Source organism: Mus pahari, chromosome 20 (assembly GCF_900095145.1).
Source record: "Mus pahari chromosome 20, PAHARI_EIJ_v1.1, whole genome shotgun sequence".
Classification (NCBI taxonomy): Eukaryota; Metazoa; Chordata; class Mammalia; order Rodentia; family Muridae; genus Mus; species Mus pahari.
Genome location: NC_034609.1, coordinates 11,598,844 through 11,615,143, shown reverse-complemented (window position 1 = coordinate 11,615,143; position 16,300 = coordinate 11,598,844).

Genomic DNA, 16,300 nt, shown 5'->3' with positions numbered 1-16,300 from the left:
AAAGGAAAGGAAAGGAAAGGAAAGGAAAGGAAAGGAAAGGAAAGGAAAGGAAAGGAAAGGAAAGGAAAGGAAAGGAAAGGAAAGGAAAGGAAAGGAAAGAAAAGAAAAGGAAGTTGCGTACTAGAAAGATATTAGCTCAATAATTAAAAGAACCACCCCTCCCATGAGCAAAGGACTCAAAGACGACATACCATAAAAAGGAGATGCATGAAGAAGCACATGCAAAGGTGTTCAGCATCATTTGTTACCAGAGAAACTCAAATTGCAGCTACGGGAAGAGCCTCCTTCACACCCACTGAAGTGGCTAACATTAAAAAACGAGTCATCACTAAATGTCAAAGCAACGTGAAGCAATGGGAGCTGTCATGCTTCGCTGGTGGGAGTGTAAATGTTACCAGGACTTGGGAAAACTCTGGCAGCTTCTTATGAAATTAACCATATGACCCAGCGTCCTACCTCAGAGATAGCTCAAGCTACCATGAGACAGTAAAGAATACACCATCATCCCAGAGTGTAGATGTGGCCCTATGATGTTGTGACATTCTTAGCAAGGTGGCAGTGATGGAAGCTTGCCATAAGACCCTGGGGGACTAAGGGTTTCTGAAGAAGCCAGCCTCCCCTCTGACACAGCCACTGCAGATGTCAAAGTGACGTTTTGCTGAATGACTGAATTGGAAGGGATAAATGAACCAGAAGTTTGGAGGTCAATGGGTTCAAATCTACAGTTGAGAGAAAGACAGGAAGGGGTGGTGTGCAGCCGCCTACAGTGCTCACAGACAGAAACAGAAGGAGTCTGAGTTTGAGGAGGAAGTTCCAGGTTACTGTCGGCTACATTAGCAAGACCCTTCTCAAAAAGGAAAAAAAAAGAGGAGGCATGAAGAAAGAAAGGAGAGAGAGCACGTGTGCAAATGAGATTCTACTGGTGTGAGCAATTTGAAGGAAGGATGCAGGCTGTTGAGGCCTTCCTAGGGAACATGAGCTTTGAACTGATTCCAAATCAGTGAGTCAGACCAGCAGGATGGTGACTTCGATCTGGAGGGAAAGATAGCGCAGAAAGGCCTTGATACAACTGGTTATGCTCATTCGGGCACTCTGTGTGGACAGATGGGAATAGAAAGCACAGCTGACTGTTGTCAGTCAACATGGGACAAGGAAGTTTCAATGAAGCTGCCTAGTGCCAACTAACCCCCACCCCTGGGGTATGCTAGGCCACCGTGCCACACCAGGCTCTCTAATCGGTGTGCAGTGTGCATAGGGGTTGCGGTAGGGAGAGCAAATGCCTTTAGCTAAGCACAAGCTTTGATGGAGGAGCTTGGGGCAAGGGATTAGGAGAGAAGAACATCAGGCAGAGAGCATGACTAACTCCAGACTAGGTAGGCTAATCATTTGAACCCTGAAATTTTTTTTTTAAAAAAAAAATCACTCAAATCCAAAACTAAACCTAAAATTGTCATTTCCTAAATAAAGAACATTTCGAGCCAGAATCTGCTTGGAGGACATTCGAAATGAGCTAAGCCAGTCCTATAAACACAGATACTGCACAGTGCCACTCAAGTGTCTAGAGAAGCCAAGCTCTGAGAGGGGCAGCAGATAGACTTGTGGTAGTCAGGAGGATGGCACCTGGTGTTCGGCGGCACAGTGGGGCACTGTGGGTAACAGTGTGGCACTTAGCATTTCAAGACAGCAAGGAGAGAGGCTTCTGTAGGGTCTTACCCCAGAGCTGCATGCTTGAGATGATGGCGTGCCACGGCCCTACCTCAGACAGTGCTGCACAAAGACACGGGCACCGGAGTGGCACGCCAGAGCCAGCCAGTGTGTACAATTGTTATGTGTCAGTTAAAAACAAAGTTTTGGGCTGGAGCAATGGCTCAGTGGTTCAGAGTACTTGCTGCTCTTACAGAGGGTCTCTGGTTCCCAGCACTCATTGGCAGCTCCCAATTGTCCCTCATACCCAATTCTAGGGAATCCAGTGACCTCCTCTGACCTCTGCAGGTACTAGGCACAAACAGGGTACACAGATACATATGCAAGGAAAACACTCGTGGACATAAAATTAGTAAAACTTAAAAAAAAAAAAAAACAATTTAACAATGGTAAAAATGCAATAAACCAATTCCATCGAGAAACAAATTTCCATTGTCCACGACTTGGAGCCACGGTTTAGCATGACTCTCGCTTAGAAGGCTTGTTGGAACATAAGCGTGTTCCCAGATCCTCAAAATCAAATTCTCAGGTCTCCTGTGCCTTTGCGAAGTCACCAGTAAAGTGATTGCCAATCCAGAGACCACAGGCTGGCACCCCTATCTCAGGCTACGTTTTGCTGTTTGTTGACCTACCCCGGATACCAAGCTTCTTTCCAGACATGAAGTACACAGTTTTTGTTGTTGCGACTCAGTCTCAGACCCAAAGTGACACTGGGACACTGCCAAGTACCAATTAGCCAAGACTAGCTCCTAGCCTTCCCAGCTCTGGTGACTTTCAGTGGTTCATATTCAGTCCTGGAACCAAGCACAGATGGCTAATACAGTAACAGGCCACATCTGCTGTCAAGAATAAGGGTTCAGGCTCCCTGATCAAGCCTTGGGCTAACCACTTTAACCCTCTCTGCAACTGTAAAATGGAGCTAACTGTATGTTTAAATACTTCTGGAGAATTGGTCTTGGGAAGTGTTGGGAACAGAATGTAACTTTATTTTTATTTTTATTTTTACTTTTTTTTTTTTTTAGTGTTTAAACCTGAGGCTATGTATAAATCTAAACACCAACACACTATACACTTTTGCATTTTATTTTTCTGAATATAGGCACACATTTTTCAACTACGTCAATCCAAAAGCCAATTATGCATCATTTACACATTCAAGATTGAAGATTTAAAAACCTGCAGTCATGTCCATTTTTAGAAGCACACTAATGTGTGACTAGCCAGGTCCACAGATGAATGCCACACACCCGCTCGTAGCAATGCCGTCACTGGTTGAAGCTCACCTGGGAAACGTGGGTTCTCACTGATATGTCTTTAAAGGTTTTTACCGAGCAGCTAAAAACATTGGCTGCCCTTCTGGAGGACTGAGGCTTGACTCCCAGCACCCACATGGTACCTACAAACACCTGTAACTCCATTTCCAGGAGGATCTGACGCCCTCTTCTGGCCTCCATAGACACTACAAGCACATGGTGCACAGACCACACACAAAATAATAAAATAAACTTAAAACACTTTTAAAACCTAAAATATATTACCAAGGGCATGGCCATTATCTTCTAATGCTCCTTAAAACCCTTCTAGATGTTTCCTGACTGTCCCTTTCTTTTTTTTTTTTAACCATGCTTTGTTAATTTTTATGTACCTCTTTTTTTTTTTAAGATTTATTTATTTATTTATTTATTTATTATATGTAAGTACACTGTAGTTGTCTTCAGACACTCCAGAATCAGATCTCGTTACAGATGGTTATGAGCCACCATGTGGTTGCTGGGATTTGAACTCTGGACTTTTGGAAGAGCAGTCGGGTGCTCTTACCCACTGAGCCATCTCACCAGCCCCCTGACTGTCCCTTTCTTCCTAGCTGAAACTTGGTTCTGCTACCTCCAACCACTTTGGGCCCATGTGTCAGCGTACAAACATTCCTGCCCAGCTCTCCTGTTCTGATATCCTGTCATCATCCAGGATCCTTCTCAGAAAGCTCACGGGGGCAGTGCCAATGGTCTGTCAATGACTTTGTGTCACAAAGCAGATTCCCAACGCTCCAGGTTCCCAACCTAAAGTCCCCCCCCCATCCCCGCAGTGGAGATTGTCCGGATTGCCTTCATTAGAGTTCTGACTTCTGGCTGTCTTCACCTGACCCCACACTCTTTTATGATGATCCGAGAGGTGGCTGGAGCCCTGGCCTGATCTAATGAAGGGCTGTTTTGTGAAAAAAAAATCACGTGTAAAGATACACATACAAGCAGTACACATTGGCTATGGGGAGCAGGGTGCTCAAAGAAACCTTTGATGTCCCAGGGTAGCCCTGGTGGGGGAGATCTTTAAGAATGAACAGCTGGAGCTGAGCGTGGTGGCACATGCCTTTAATCCCAGCACTCGGGAGGCAGAGGCAGGCGGATTTCTGAGTCGAGGCCAGCCTGGTCTATAGAGTGAGTTCCAGGACAGCCAGGGCTAAACAGAGAAACCCTGTCTCGAAAAACAAAACAAACAAACAAACAAAAACAAAAAACAAAAAAAACCCCAAAAATAAAAGAATGAACAGCTGGCACAAGGGTCATGCACTCTGCCTCCTCCCTCTATCCATACATCCTTTCTCTTTCCTGTCCTCACCAAGCCCGCGGATGGGAAGAGGTAGTGAAGGGAAAGACCCCCAAGTTGTCAGGCCTAAGTGGCTGTGTTTGTCACTAGGGCAGGCTGTGTAGTATGCCTCTGTGGCCTCATGGTGACAGAAGCTGCATGTATGAAGTACCAATTTGGCACCAGGTCCTGGACCAAGAGGTGTGGGCACAGCAGCTTCTGTGATCTTTATGATGTTTCCACTGGGTTGTGGCTAATAGCACCCACATTTTCAGATTGGAGGATCAATCATGAGAGTTTAATCACCATTTTAAATACCCACCATCAGTGAGCAGCAAAGGGCATGAATTTTGACTAATGTGAAGTGGCCAGATAATGGGATGCCACAGATGTCAGTCACAGATAAGAAATTTATCACTGGAAGAAATATTGAGAGTGATACCAGGACCAGAAAATACCAGAAGCAGGGCCTATGATTGAGAGCAGCCAGGTAGACACATCTGAATCCTGGTGTGTGTGCCCATCCAAATGTAGATATATCCAAACACTGGTATGTGTGTGCATGTGTGTGTGTGTGTGTGTGTGTGTGTGTGTATACGCGAATGTGTGTGCACCTGAATCTCCATGTGGGTGATTAAGGTCATCAAGTAATGTTTCCCAAGCCTCTTTCCTTTGCATGTACACATCAGGACAAGGAAATAGAAAGGAATTACCGAAAGACCCTCAATCTGGCTGTGCATGAGGCGCACATGACCAGACACAGATACGTTCAAGCATAGACATACACATGTACAGATGCATGCATGTATGCATGCATAAACATGAACACAGACATATTTATCCGTGTGTGTGTGTGTGTGTGTGTGTGTGTGTGTGTGGTTGTCAATGAATGTTTCCTGTCTCTTTTCTTTACACACATATGCACACCCACACAAACACATACATACAAGTTCATGTGGGTGCATGTGCACACAGATACGTACATCCACACATGCATACACATTCATACAGACAGCAACATGCACTTGCATGTACTTCTTGACCGAAGACCCTCAATCAGGCTAGTACAGGGACTGCTGCATCGAGAGCAGACCGGGCAGGGTCAGGCTGAGAAACTATGCTGGGGTGATGCTAGGGTGAGCTTTGCAAAAGAGAAAGACACACAGATAATGAAAGAGATGTGGATGATCTTCCAGGCAAGAGTGATATAACACTAAGGCGGAGGGAGCCTTTGTCGCTCCGCTCCTTCAAATGGCTCGTGAGCACCTTCCCTGTGAGCTCTGCTACTCTCATGTGTGTGTATGTGTGTGTGGGGGGGGGCAGGGTCCCATCCTTAAGCTGCTGGGTGTCTGCTGAGGACACGGGATATCAGCCAAAGGTTTAGAGAGAGCACAGAGCCACAGGACAGTGGCTACGACCCAGGCTTCGCTCCCAGGCTCAGGCTATGAGACCCATCAGCCCCTGGGTTTGGATCCAAGCTCTGCCCTGACTGAATGTCTGCTGAGTGTGTGACATCACCACTCAGCCTTATCTGTAAGACCCAGATGGCCGCCACAGGGTCTGCCTTTGCAGAGGGTCCCGAAAGCATGTGATGACCCTGCAGAGTGTTTAGTGGGGAGCTGGCAAAGGAGATGCGTAAAGTAAGTGGCGGTGGTCTACCCTTGCCACTCCTTTGAAGCTGTCCTGAAGTTAGTGGCATGTCACCCTGCCTGTGCTGCTGACCCTCCCTCTGGCATCTCCCTGGACAATTCATTCCACAGTGGAAAAAGAAGTAGTTTTGATTAAGTAAGGACAAGGAAGACCGGCCCTATGTTCCCCTGACTGGTGTCTAGGAAGAGTCACACATTCTTTAGAAGAGAGACAATGTGCAAATAAATCATGCCACTCAGAGAGCTGGGCACCTGATGGTGACAACTCCGGGACTCTGACAGGTGAAATTGAACACTTAGAACAGAACATTTCCCGTTGATTCCTTTCAGACAGAGACAGCCACACCTCGACTGGGCCCTTAATTGGTCACACTTAGAAGTCTGCTGTTTATACTCGACCCAGAGTTAATAAACAGCCAGAGTCCTCTCTGTCTCAAGGCACATGTTCAGGAGGAGGCTTGATGGGTGTCCACAAGTATTTGCTGGGACGTTAGAGGAAATTACCCATCCATCAACCTCAGGATTGCTAGGAGGTGTATGTCAAGCCTGGTGCGCTATGCTAGCCTAACATAAACAAATAATAATCTGTACTTAATCTGCACTTTCCCTGAAGGCTCTGGCTGCTTCCATCTCCTCTTCCAAGCCTTCTGTCTTGCTTGGCGCCATGCTGTAGACAGTCTCCTCTCTGACACCTCCCTCGCCTTCTCCCCATCTTCAATCACAAACGGAGAGTTCTGAAGTCTCTCTCCACCCCATTCCCACTGCCCTGGACCTCACTGCACACTAATGAGACATCTGCTGTTGTCTCCCAGCTGTTTTCCCTGCCAGCCTTTCTACCGCTTTCCTGGCTATTCTCCATGTGGCTGCGGAAGAGAGCCTTAGAAAACGCAAATTCAGACCCATCCTGCTCCTGCTTAAAGCCTTTCCAAAGGCTCTGTGCTAACTTCAGGATAAAGCACCCAGAGACCTTCCAGATCCCCAGGCTGCCCGCCTCCTCCATCCCACCTTCTGCCTCTCTCGACTTCTTCCTTTCTCCTTCCTCTCCTCTGTCTCCTGGGTCTGGTTTTGCTGCCTCGCTCCTGGGGCTTTAGTAAGACCAAAGGGGCTAAGGTGTTGACTGACTCCCTCCTACCCAGCCCCACAGATGTGTGGTTTCCATCCCGACACACCCTCCTGTCCTGATAAACCAGTAAAACTGTGCCTTTGCCTCCTTTTATGCTCAGCTAATTTCCTAATGTCTTCCCAGATACCCATGAGGAAGTTTCTCCTGAAATACCATAGGTATATGTCAATGACCAAATGCATCTCATTGGATTACAATGGCCAGTGTTGCAGTCTATACTCTATTGCCAACTGGGAGCAAGTCGGTGTCAGGGTCCTTACAAGAAAGCTAAGTTCCAGGCACAGGAAACGTGTTAGCTGCTTTCTCCCGTCACGACTCTTGACCAAAAGGATGCAATAAAGGACAGGTTTATTTGGCCCATGGTTTCAGAAAGCTTGAGTCTGTAATGGTGGGGAAGGCAGAGCAAAGAGGGTCACACCTCAGTGCAGGGCAGGATCCCAGGGGCAAAGTTCTCCATATAGAGGCAAGACCTAGAACCAGAGTGAGCTGGACTAGATCCAGAGGCCTGATCCCAGTGACCCACTTCAGCTGGCTGTGCCCCACCGTTTGCCAGTTCCACAGCCTCCCAGAATAGTGCCAGAGTTGAGAAACTTCAAAACTCTAGCCTGTGGGACATTTCAGATTCAAACCTTAAGAGCAGATGCCATGTGGACAGTTTCACTTCACCAACCTGTCTGGATAAGGTAAGCACCATATATTGTTCCCTTTTTTTTTTTTTTTTTTTAATAGAGAGATGAAATCAGCTTTCAACTTACACCACAGGTCCCAGGTCCCAGGAGATCAGAAATAGGCTTGACCTCAGATCTAATTGACTTGCTGTATAAGGTCCTCAAGAATTATTTTCTGTACTGAGTGTTGACCAAGTTCTTATCCTTTTGAATTGCCACCTGTTCCAATCCTGAAGATACATGCTGTCTATATTTTACTTGTTTTCTGATGCTGTAACAGAATGCCTAGGGTCGGATTATTTATGATAATGTCATTTATTTCTCACAGTTCTGAAAGCAAAGTGGGGGGGGTCCCAAGATGGAGGGATTGACATGTTGTAGGCTCTATTGCTCCAACCCACTGTGAAAAGCAACTAGCCAAATGAGAGAGTGAGGGACAGACAGACAGACAGACAGACAGAGAGATGGGGAGACACACACAGAGAGAAACAGAGAAAGAGAGACAGACTGAAACAGAGACAGACAGACAGAGAGGGTCAGGGAAACAGAGAGAGAAAGATAGAGACAGAGAGCATGCCAAGCTGGCCAATGTATAGAATCCATTCTGTGGAAATGGACCCAACTCCCAAGCTCACCATATAGATGAGCTCTCAAGCTGTTCACTAAGGCTCTGACCCCTGTTGCAACTGGGAATTCAACTTCAGAGGCAGGCACACTGAAACCACAGGAGAATGAAGCCTAAGGAAGCCCATGAAAGTGTTCAGGAAAGCGCTTGCTGCCTTTAGGGATTGGCCTATGTGGCCCTTTAAAGCAGAACTCCCTGGAAATCAACACCAGAGGGAGGGTGACATTAGACAGCCTGAACTCCATACCAGCTCAGATCATCCCCTTCCTCAAACACAGTTTCGGGTGCTAGCAGCTGGTGGCCCATAGAGAGAGATCATGGCTGCTGCAAAACAGGAGCAGACAGATGATGTCTGCTCTGGGCTGCTGGGCACTGGAAACTAGCTTCCCCCATTGCTCACTGCCACATGCACTAAGGCTGGGGACCATGCTCCAATCACAATCATGTCCCTTCTGCCATGCTGTTGCTTACTAAGATCCACAGTGATTAGAGTCTGTGGGTTGTTGGGATTGCCAAGGCAGCTCCGTCCGGTCTGCATGCTATAACCCCAGTCTGCATGAACATTAATAAGTAAGTACAGGACTATGAAGCCCGCCACTACCAGGAAGCTAGAACCTAGTCTCAGATCTAGTTCCCATAAGCAAAAATATCATTCTGAGTCAATTCGGGATGCTTAGGACGGCCTCAAGACTTCCAAGAAGTAGAAACATCCAGATCAAACCTGCAGGAAATTCCAGCATTCTTGAGCACTATTATTATCAACCATACTCTACACACACACACACACACACACACACACACACACACACACACACACCAGCCCCTTCTGCCTTTTAGCACTGAAAGAGTTAACTTGAAACTGCTTCCATGATGAATGGCTCTAATACTGTCTACGTAATGGGTTTCCTATTTAAATTTTGTGAGGATTTAATCAGTTGGGCGCAGCTGTGCAAGATGCACCATAAACTATGTTGAAAAATATGTAGACATATACATTTATCTGCTACAAATTAAGCTCACTTAGAGGTGGTCTTAATGGCCCATGTAGCCATCATTACAAGCATAAATTCTAAACTGTCTGTTTCCAGTGAATTTGCTTTGAGAAAAAAAAATTAATGCTCACCCTTAGTGGAGCATGGTAATAAATGAAAGGACCCTTAATTTGCAAAGCACTAATAGCCTGGGCATTTTTCATTAGGCACCCCACACTGGATCATCAGTGGCAGGTGCTGTTGTGGGGATTCCAGCGACCAGTTCCAGGGGATGAGTGTTGGTTTCCTGGCACCTCTGTGCTTATCCAGGTCTCCTCAGGGGACAGATGAAATCCCTTTCCAAAGCTTGGAAGTACACCTGCCTGTCCGTGGGTTTCAGCCATGCATTTTTATCCCGAAACACACAGAGCTATGCACAACCATCGTGGCAAACTTACTGGGCACACGAACACAGTGGTAACCTAGCCTCTTGCTGTTAATAGAAGCTCCTGGTGTCTGGACATTCCCACTTTCTTTGAGGTCCTGGAACCAGCATAGGAAAGAATGCTGGGTTTGAGTTCCAGCCTGATGCCCTGTCACATCCCATTCTCAGAGGAGCAAGGAGCCCACAGCCTGTAGATATTCTGGTGTGTGCTTCCTCCACTTCAGGGAATTGTAACATGACAGCCTTATGAGACAGGTTCAGTGGTAGGGTGGGGACGGAGCCAAGAAGAGGCAAATAGTCACATTGGATACAAAATTAAAGGGTATACTCATTCTTGGGGTCACGCAAGTGTCAACTCCACATATACGTGGTTTCAACAGTGGGAGTCTCCTTAAACTGTGCTCCCATCCTGCCTCTGATGGCACATTTTAGTCTACACCAGAATAAGGATCTTCAGACACATAAATATTAGTTTTTTCCCCCATGGGTGTATAGTGCTAAAGGGGAAAGAATCCAACTCAGAGCTAAGTCCAAATGCCTTTACCTTCCCTTAATCCCTGATGGAGTAGATTTCAGTAAAAAAGCTTGACCTCATTCAGCCCGAATTGATCATGTACTATAAATTGAACTATGGCAGAACTTGTAGACACTTGATCTCATCCTCTTACCAACACCTTTTACTTTCAAGAATATCATTGATTCATCTTCTTAAGTCTGTGGTCTGTATACTCCACTGGATATTGACCACTTTATTCAGTGGCTAAAACAGTGCACGGTGCTCGCTAAGTTTTTATTGATGAAAGTATCTTTGTCAATAGTCATGGAGATGAGAAGGCATGTTAGCGTGCCTGACTTCCCACTCCTGTTCCCAAGCACCTAAGAATGGACGGCATCTGATCACAGGGCCTAGTGCGTTCTTGTGTCTCTGGACACCACATGTTTGTACAACTTAGCCGTCCCAAGAGCAGGAACAGACGCTGGAAACAAAACAACCAGACATCTTAAAATCAGAACTGCTGAAGCAGTACCAGAGTCTGGTGGCAAGAGTTGGGGTGTTCTAGAAGGTGGTGGAAAGATTAAAAGATGGGAAATCAGAATCCTTAATTAAAAAACCAACAAAAAAAGAAAAGAATCTTTCAAATCTAACCAGTTATAAAGACACTGGAGGATACCAGACTCCTCAGTCTCTCATGAAGCACACAGCATCTTATGTCCAGGTCTTGAAACAAGCTTCCAGAGCACCTTCTCTCTGTGTCGGGGTGTCACGGTCCCCCCCACTCAAGACGTGCCCCAGTACCCATAGCACTTCCTCTAGGCAACCTCCTACCCTGCAGGTTCATCAGTGTGTCCCCAGGGCCATTCTCAGAGCATCCTGCCTGCAGGATTCTGCCCTTATCTTCACCCTTCCAGCCCACGGCGTGCGGACAGCAATACTTCATTGGTTGCTAACTCTTCTCCCCAGCTCAACTGTCAGGATCAGGATGCTGGCAGCCATGAGTGGCAGCCATGAGGATGAGTGTCTACCTGAGGGCATCTCAAATCCCGTGCTATGTATCACAGGGAAGCTCGCCTCAGTGCCAAACACTGTCCAGTAAGTCTAAGTATTTGGGTTTTGTACCGAGTTTCCAGGTCGGGTCTATGCTGTTGGTCTTGAGATCATACTTTAAACAGTGAGAGTCTGTTATGACTTGAGACAGGAACATGGATCAGCCTAGCTCTTACTTAATGAAGTGAGCAGGCAATGAACAGACTTACCCGAAATTAGCAGCATTTTGCTCGATGCACCGTGTATATGCTAAGTTGTACCTCTTAAATGGAAGGCTGCCATTTAAAGCATCCTCTCATTTCAAGTATTCCTAATACACAGTGAGGACAGGCTGCAGTGAACACGGGGACAACACAGCCATGCCACAACATCTCCCAGGCCAGTTCCCTTGGTTCTGTCTGCTGACTCTGCCCTGAACAACCTGAAGGCCCTGGGCCTGTGGCTCTGATGTCCCACCTTTTAACATGGAGATGATTTTAACACTCACCCAGGAGTGTAGTAAGGGCTGGATGAGAGCTGTTCTGGGGAAATTTTGGACACTGGAACACTGTAAGCTGTTTTTATCTCTCTGTCTATTCCTGTCTTTCTCCCTGTCTTTGCTCTCTCCCTTTTTTTCTTTGTGAGTGTGGTATATGTGTGGTATAGGCCTGTCAGTATATAGGCTTGGAATACCAGGGGTACCCACGTGGAGACCAGAGAAAGACATCAGATGCCTCCCTCCATTGCTCTCCGCCTTGAGACACAGTCTTTCACGGAACAGGAAGCCTTTAGCTGGGCTGGCTAGTCAGTTAGAACTTGGGATCCACCTGCCTCACTCTCCAGTCCTGGGTTTACGGGACCTTACAGTCATACCTGGCTTTTTACATAGGTATTGGAGATTCAAACTCAGGTCCTCAGGTTGCCACACTTGCAGATCAAGTGCTCTTACTCACTAGGCAATCAGCTGTTCTTAATAGTAAGTTCATGCTGCACCTGCAGTGTGTGTTGGTATACTTCTGGTATATACAAGCACTAAGAGAGCAGAGGCAGGAGGGCCATGCACTCGAGGGTAGCCAGGACCACGTAGACAGACTTTATCTCTGGGGGGGAAAGAAACCCAATAGGGCTATGCCTCAGCCTGGCCTTGACCTGAAACAGTAAAAATAATTCTAGAGCAGCTGCTCAAAGCCACACTAGAGACCTGGATGGCAAAAAGAGAGCTGCCACCCAGGGTTTATGGACAATTGCCTACCTATAATAAAGTAATTTAAACAAGAGTCCTGCTCACGTGTAGACATATAAAGATGTGAACTTGAGTTGCAATCCTCTCCCGCCCTGATGCCATAGCCCCCAATCACTGCGTAGGCTCAGTGGCAGTCCCTGGAGTCCCGGGACTCCGCCTCTCATCACAGCACCCTCCCACCCCACAGGCTCTGTTCCCCATGTTCAGCAAAGTAGCAGATTATTCAGGTAAATGTCCCCAGTGGACTACAAAGTAGAGCTGGTGCATTCTTGCCAGAGACAGGCTGAGGTCACAGTGAACTAGATGTCACCAGGTCCTTCTTGGATCAAATGTGGCATCTTGCTTGACCTTGGGTAAATTGCCCTCCCTACACCTCTAGGAGAGGCCCTGCCTCTCCACAGCTCCAGTCTTCCTCTGGCCTCATGGTCCCATTAACCTCCTCTCCCCCCCACCCCACCCCTGGGCCTTCCTGTGCTTTCCCTGTCTGGGGTCCTCTCACCGCTATGTCTGGAAGGCTATCTGAGGGCTGTCTCTCCAGAGAGAGGCTGGTGCCTGGATCCAAGCGCAGAGCTCCTGAACTACTAATTCAGAGTTTGTGCACAAGTTTCTATGTCAATGCTTTCAATCTTCCTTTCTCAGCCTCTCGGGTGCAGAGACAACAGGCTTGTACACCAGCAACCAGCCTGCAGCCTACTTCTGAAGGAACGGTATTTGCTGTTTCCCTTCCTCCCCTCCTGTGTGGTTTTAGTATTAAACTTAGTTTCCTAGACAGACAGACAGACAGACAGACAGACAAAATGCATTCAGTACCTCTTTATAGTCACTCAAGAAATTGGTCCACAAACCTATGCATTTTGGTGGAGCACAGAGCTGGCTAAGTTTTGCACTGTCACACATGTGTCCAAAATACTGTTCTAAATGACCGGATGACTCCATAGAAGTCCATCCAGCTCATCGAATTCAACCCCAGCTATGCTCACTAGGTTCTTTGCAGAGGATCTGGGGGTCCATACCCTTTAGGGAGTTCCTGGTGGCTTGGGAACAGTAGCCTTGCGATGAATAACATCCCCACCCTCCTTGCTTTTCTACCATTTGCCAAATCAACTCACCAGCTGCCCTGGCAATGCTAGACCCTCAAGCAAGATAAAGATGTATAGGACAGAATGAACTAAGGGGTCTTGGTCTTGGTTATCTTTGGCAAGCCAGGACAGGTGAGACAGGCCCCTAAGCTGGAAGAAAAAGGTTATCTGAACCCCCAGACTGGCTGCGGGACATCTACCACACTGCAGAGATCATTTCAAATTCTTTTAACAGATGCACGTCCTTCCTTCAGTAGCTTCTCACACACAGGTGTAAAAAGCAGGGCTTGTCTGCAGTGACATAGCCAGGCAGAGCCCAAAACAGTACCTGGAAATCCTCCTAATGTCACCCCACAACAGCCAGGGGATGCTTCTACCAGAGGAAAAGTTTCCTAATTACAAAAGGGCTGCAAGCTACGGAGGACAAGACAGAGGCTCAAACGTACCATCTTTCCTCCAGATGCTCCTCAGACTTTAGTCAGTTTTGAAGCTTATCACGCAGGAAGCCGATAGGGAGCACCGTCAATACCATAGCCACAGACTAAACATCTTGATACTTTACCTCTGGATAAACTCACTTTAAAATGTAAATACAATTATTTAAAATTATGAAAAATACAGTCATTTAGAAAATACCCATTAAAAACTCTAAGTGGAAAATAAGTACTATATTAGGTGGAATATTAACTATAAACACAATGAAAACAAAACAATGTAATTAAATTCAAAGCAGATACTATCACCAAGCCTCAACCAGAGGTTCACTTTGTATTTGTTAGGCAGGGGGATAAATACCGTTACAGAGGAATGACTACAGCTGGTCAGGATCATTTCCTCACATTGTGGCCATTTGTAATGCTGTATGAGGCCACGGCTCGCCCGGAGCCATCTGGTGCCATCCATGGAACATGAATGGGAGTTTGGGGGTACACTGGGCAGAGTTTTGAGCAATCCTAGCCCTATTCACTGAACTGAAAGATCTATTCTCTGGGTCTTGTTTCCCCACTTGGAAAAAATGTAAGGTTAGATGAGAATTTAGCAAATAGAGACATTGCAGAAACCATGACTCAGTTCAGCGAACCACTGCCCATGGAAACAGTGCCTTATGTGAACATGCACCTTGTATGGGCATGCACCTTGTGTGAACATGCACCTTTGTGAGCATGCACCTTGTGTGAGCCCACACCTTGTGTGGGCACGCACTTTGTTTGGGTATGCACCTTGTGAGCATGCACCTTGTGTGGGCATGCACCTTGTGCGAGCATGTACCTTGTGTGGGCATGCATCCTTGTGTGGGTATGCACATTGTGAGACCACTTCAAATATACACCTGTTTCACAAGGGGCTCAGTCCTGGTCTTAAGTCAAGTTTCACAACTTTCTGGAGAAAACACCCCCCATTGGCAGAGGACATTCAGACAGTGAGCGGACAGGGGCTGATGCTGAGGACTCAGCAAATAAAAATCCATTCAATTCTAGAAAACCAGCCTCAGTGGGCAATTGGACAGCTCACTTTGGTTAGACTGTTTTGTAACCCGTGAGATTATCTGCAACGCTAAAATTCACAGCTCCCAGCTTTCAAGTAAAGAAGTCCCCAGGAGGGTATTGATGGCATCATTGTTGTGGGAAAGAAAGAAAGAGTGGCCTGGAGATCCCATTGTGTACTGAATAAAAGGGCTGGGGAAACAGGTCTATTTTTGTATTAGCTGGCTGCAGACCGTTGCACCCCCAGATAGACTCATTCTTAGGCCACATCAACGCCCCTCCAGGAAGTCAGGATGCTCTTCTAGCAAACAAACACAGGCCTGGACACCCTCTGTCCAAGAGCTGGATTTAGGGGCACAAAGAAAGGCAGGTACCCTGAGCTCATTCTCCATACACCTGAGCCCACTGGAGACTGCCCCCACCATCCGTTTCTCTGTTGCAGTGACAAGTGGCCCCCCACCACTCTGCTCTGCCCATCAAATCATCTCCTGTCTCCACCAAGGACACAATGAACTAAGGAATAATTCTTGGTGTTGCCCACAATTGAGGAATAATAGCATGGAAGCCTCAAAGCTGGCCATTCTGCTCACCAGGACTAATGATAACTTGTTGGTGCTTCTAAATTCAGCCTGGGGGAGGTGTGGGTATGGGTTCAAGGAAAGAGACCTTGGTGAGGGTTTAAAATAGTGACTGCTTCCTGACAGCTTGTTCATCAGGCACTGTTTATTCTAACTCTGTGATAGGTATGCTGAAGACCCATGCCTTTCCCACACCAGCCATTGTGGGGCCGATATGGCTACTATCTCGTTTTACACATATGAAAACCAAAGCACAAAAATGTGAAATGATTTCCCCAGGATGGATGGACCAGGAAGTGCCAGAGCCAGATTCTGAGCCTTGACTGGCTAGCTAGTCTGCACTCCTGAACACTGAAGTTTTGGACCTTGGTAGATGCCCATCAAAGAGGAGGCAAGCTTGGCACTGGAAAGCCACTGTCCTTGAGTTTGAATCAGTTTTCTCATCTGTGAAACAGGAATAGGAATGTAAAGAATAGACTAGATAAAACCTGCCTTTCCCAGGGAAGGCTGGGTAAGTTCTTTCTGTTGAAGAAGACATCATTGATTTTGCATGCCCAAACCTTGATCCTTCTTGCAGACTCCACCATAGGAGCCTCATTCCCTGAGTGTATCTATTTGTGTGTGTG